This window comes from Hevea brasiliensis, chromosome 18 (assembly GCF_030052815.1).
Source record: "Hevea brasiliensis isolate MT/VB/25A 57/8 chromosome 18, ASM3005281v1, whole genome shotgun sequence".
Classification (NCBI taxonomy): domain Eukaryota; kingdom Viridiplantae; phylum Streptophyta; class Magnoliopsida; order Malpighiales; family Euphorbiaceae; genus Hevea; species Hevea brasiliensis.
The window spans coordinates 52,427,798-52,432,860 of record NC_079510.1 but is presented as its reverse complement, the minus strand read 5'-3'; the positions used below and the strand labels follow the sequence as shown (position 1 = coordinate 52,432,860).

Below are 5,063 nucleotides of genomic sequence, written 5' to 3'. Positions count from 1 at the left end.
CTAGAAGGTTATATAAGGAACAGAAACTGAGTCAAGGAGACCTAGTTATTGAGAGTTTAGTAGGCACAAATTCATACATAATTTCCTGATATGAGAATAACAGTAAGTGCATACCTAGTATTAAGTATGAAAGGACGAACAGAGTAATGACAGGAGTTAAATTGAGTTAGCTACTAAGGCTTGCAACTGTTTTAAACTATGAGCTGGAGGAAGTACTATTTATGGTTGAGATTCAATAGATGAAATTGTTGCTGATGGGTAATTTGAGGTTGAAGTTTAGAAAGCTATGGGCAGTATATATGATTATATTAAGGAGAATGAACACGTGAAGTATCTTGTTTGGAATTAAGGCATGACACATATTTCCTACAGCCATGTTAGTTCAGATGGAACTTATAGTTTATGGGGCTCATATTCATCCAGGATAAGCAATTTCCTACTAAGGCTGATAAGGAATAATAATGTTCTGATAGTTAAGTTGGAAAAAAGGGGATACAAGAAAAAAAAAATTTTCTATGGGTAATTATAAGTGTTACATAAGGTGAAGAATGTGCTGGTAGGAGTAAATCATAGGGTTAGAATTCTTGAAGTAATGAAACTAGTATTCAAGATAAGACTAAGAAGTAAAAAGAAAGTTAAAGTTGATGATGGGATAGACATCTTTGAAGGAAAAGGTGTAAGGATGAGATAGGACTAAAATTAAGGAATAAGTACAGCAGGTTGAAATGATACCAACAATACCAAAAATAGGAAAAGGGAAGTGGATAAGATGCAAAGGACAGGAAGAGAGCTCGATAGAGTCAATTATAATGATGAGGATAAGGAGTGTCTAACCACTGCCCCTGTGTCAACACTACCTATGAGCGGCGAAAGATACACCGTGTAATGTGACGCCTCCAGAGTTGGCCTAGGGTGTGTTTTGATGCGGAATGGAAAAGTAGTGGCTTATGCTTCAAGGCAGCTAAAGAGGCATGAGCAGAACTATCCCACCCATGATTTGGAAATGGCGGCTGTAGTCTTTGCACTAAAAATCTGGAGACACTACCTGTATGGTGAAGTGTGCTAGATATACACCGACCATAAGAGTTTGAAGTACATCTTCCAACAGAGGGATTTAAACTTGAGACAGAGGAGATGGATGGAGCTTCTGGAAGACTATGATTGCCCCATCCAGTACCACCCTGGGAAGGCCAATGTAGTAGCAGATGCTTTAAGCAGAAAATCTTCTGGCAGTTTGGCGCACATTTCAGCAGAGAAGAGACTGTTGATTCAAGAGGTACATGAGTTGATGGATCAAGGTTTAATCCTAGATCTTTCAGATGAGGGGGTATTGTTGGCTCACTTTTCAGTGAGGCCAAACTTGAGGGACAAAGTTAGAGTTTCCCAGCACAGAGACCAACAATTGATGAAGATTATAGAAAGAGTACAGCAAGGTGAAGGTGGTGAGTTCGGATTTGCCAATGATGGCGCCCTAGTGCAAGGTTCTAGGATATGTGTGCCCGATGTGGACAACCTCAGGAATGAAATCATGCGAGAGGCACACTACACACTGTACAGTGTCCACCCAGGTTCCACCAAGATGTACCATGATGTGAAAGATAGCTATTGGTGGAATGGCATGAAGAGAGACATAGCAGACTTTGTGTCCAAGTGCTTGACTTGTCAGAAGGTGAAGTTTGAACACTAGAGACCGTCAGGGAAGCTGCAAGAGCTCCCTATCCCAGAATGGAAGTGGGAAATGATCACTATGGATTTTGTGGATCAAGTTGCCTCGTACCACGCGAGGATAAGAATCGATATGGTTAATTGTAGACCGCTTGACCAAATCAGCTAACTTCTTACCTCAAAGACTACATACTCGTGGCACAGTATGCGGCTCTACATTCGAGAAATAGTCAGATTGCATGGAGTTCCGGCTTCCATAATATCTGACAGAGGGCCCCAGTTCACTTCTTGGTTTTGGAGAAAGTTGCAGGAGGCACTTGGCACACAGTTGAACTTTAGTATGGCTTTCCACCCTCAGACAGACAGACAGTCCGAAAGGACAATCCAAACACTGGAAGACATGCTTCGCATGAGTGTTTTGGATTTTGGAGGTCAATGGGATGATCAGCTAGCTTTGGTGGAGTTTGCCTACAACAACAGTTATCACTCCAGCATAGGAATGGCACCCTATGAGGCACTATATGGAAGAAAGTGTAGGTCTCCTCTGTGTTGGACAGAAATGGGGGAAGCGAAGGTGCATGATGTAAACCTAGTGCAGTACACTTCAGAGATAGCTCCTTTAATCGAGCAGCAGCTTGACTTTCAAGAGGCGTAAGAGTTATGCAGACCCAGACGGAGGGATGTGGAGTTTGCGATGGCGACTATGTATTCCTGAAGGTTTCTCCGATGAAGGAATCATGAGATTTGGAAAGAAGGGCAAGTTGGCACCTCGGTATATTGGACCTTTTGAGGTTACTGATAGAGTTGGAGCAGTTGCCTACCGGTTGGAGCTACCACCCAACCTCTCTCACGTTCATCTCGTGTTTCACATCTCCATGCTCAGGAAATACATTCCCGATCCTTCTCATGTACTGCAGCCGGATGTGATAGAGCTAAAAGAGAACTTGACATTTGAGGAGCAGCCTGTAGCCATAGTGGACTACCAAGTGAGACAGTGAGATCAAAAGCAGATCCCTATGGTTAAGGTTTTGTGGAGGAGTCGATCGGTGGAAGAGTGCACAGGAGTTAGAACGGGACATGCGTAGCAAGTACCCTTATCTGCTCAATGTATAATCATGTGCTTTATTACGCCTTGTGTAAAATTCGAGGACGAATTTTTACGTAAGGGGAAGAATGTAACACCCCTGATTTTTTATATATTATTATTGGGCTTCGTGTAGGTATCCTCAATTCGCGGAAATTCGACAGTTGTCCGGATCTGTGAATTTCCGGCGAACAGACCACTCTGGAAAAGTCTCCGAATTGGATCGAGGTTTTGGCTACCCCACCATTGTCAGGCATCCCGAGCGCGTTCCCGAAGTCGGAATCGGCAAAGGTAAACCCGAACCGTGCTTTTTCGTAATTTTCTAGTGCTTAAATAGGATTAAAAATCCATAAAATAATCATGGTAGCTTAGAAAATTACGATTCTTTTTGCAATAGCTTAGTAATATTTCTAAGGACCGCGGGGCAGAGTTTTATAATTTTTAGAGCTTATTTGTGCAGTTTTTGCAAAAATAATCAATTATAAGGACTAAATTGAAATTTTACATATTGTGATGAATGATTGATTTGATGGGCCCAGGAGGGGCTGTGTGATGTGATTGAGTTGTGGATATATGGATTGTGGATATAGAAGTGTGTTTTGAGCCCTTTTGCAGGTTGGGTAGGTCCTAGGTATAGGGGAGACTCTGCCGGATTTTCGGCACGACTTAGGACGTATTGGGTCTTTTCTTGATTTGTATTGAGTCATTTGTATTAAATAATTGTAATATAATTGTTAGGTGAGCCGGGACAGCCTTCTTCCTCCGCCCAGCCGCCACAGTGATTGCCGTCAAGTCTGTGAGTAAAATATTAATTTTAATTGTAATTTCGATATTATTATATGTCAGCATGCCCATGCATCACTTATATGCATATAATTATGTAGTTAAACTCTAGGAACGATTTATGTTGCATTGATAACTGTTAAAGTGCCATGAATGTTGTTGCAGTAATTTGGAGCAGTGTGCGTGCGTTGGCGTGCGTGTGATGTGGTGTGGACTATGGATAGGACGGGTAGTCACGGCTTGAGTTCTTCATGGACCCGATCCTTCGAGGGTAGTCACGGCTTGAGTTCTTCATTTGGGACCCTCGATTTGGTTATTAAGTGGAAGTCCGAAATGAGTTCTTCGGCACCAGGTTGGATTTAAGAGAGCTGTATAGGGGATCAGCTCCCATATATTATGATTGATGTTACAGGGTGCGTGAGTGCTCCAAATTTACCTTTTTGATGTTATGATGTGAAAATGTTGTTGATGTTGCATTTCACTCTACAGGGTGCATTAGTTTTAGATAGTTATAGAGATTATGGTTAAAATTGATATTTTACTCTCTGAGTCGAACGCTCACTCCTGTTCAAAAATTTTTACAGGCCACAGGAGGATATTTTATTCTGGGTTAACCTGCTTTTCTACTTCGCAGGTTGTTTATCAATATTTGTGTAATTTTATTTACTCCTAGAATTTCCGCATGTGTTAGAAGTATTTATTGATTATGGTCTGTAATATTATTATCATGTTGGACCTGTAAACGTATAATGATATGCATGTTTGATGGATTGGATTAGGGAGCTGAGCTCCTATTTATTATTATGAGGATATGAGTATGTGGAGGGTGAGCTGAGCTCCCCAATTGAGTATTTATTGTGTTTACAGGTCGGGTGAGTCGAAAACTCCCCATTGGAAAGTCCATTTTATGGCCGGACTCTGTCCGTTTGTTTTCTTGATACTGGGCCCAAATGGGCCTTAGAGTTGGGTTAATGAACAGTTAGGCTTACTACGGGCCTCGGGGGCTTTAGGCTGGCCCAGGTCCTAGTGCCGGTCCAGCCCATAGGTTGGGTCGTGACAGGTCGGGTGAGTTAGCATTCTCTGTTAGATAGTCCAAATTATGATTGGACTCTATCCGTTTGTTTTCTTAAAATTGGACTATTTTTATGGGCTTTAGTTTAGGCTTGAAATAATTAGGCTTACTACGGGCTTCAGAAGCCTTATGCTGACCCAAGTCTTAGTGTTGGTCTAGCCTAAGATTTAGATCTTGACAAAGTTAATATCAGACCTTAGGCTTTAGATTCATAGGAAATATTGTTTTGGGTTTGTCACATGCGGAGTATAGGATCCTATTTTGTCTTTTCTATAATTTCTTGCTTCTAGTTTCAGCGTTTCCCTTGGTTGTATTTCTTGGTGTGTGTCCAATATATCAGTTCTCATGAGACTATAAGTGATATAATTGGAGTTAGCGAATGTGCTGATATCTACCATAGTGATAAGTGCCCCAGGAGATGATGTGATTAGTCAGTATAGGGCCATGTGGCATGTCTAA

General features: G+C 41.6%; 1 long non-coding RNA gene across 1 annotated transcript; it reads left to right on the top strand.

The window, feature by feature from the left end:
* Positions 1–2,952: 2,952 nt before the first annotated feature.
* On the top strand, positions 2,953–4,302 carry LOC131176041 (uncharacterized). The gene is made up of 3 exons (XR_009146196.1): positions 2,953–3,040; positions 3,488–3,545; positions 4,117–4,302. It is a non-coding gene; the product is annotated as an uncharacterized LOC131176041 (long non-coding RNA).
* Positions 4,303–5,063: the final 761 nt, after the last annotated feature.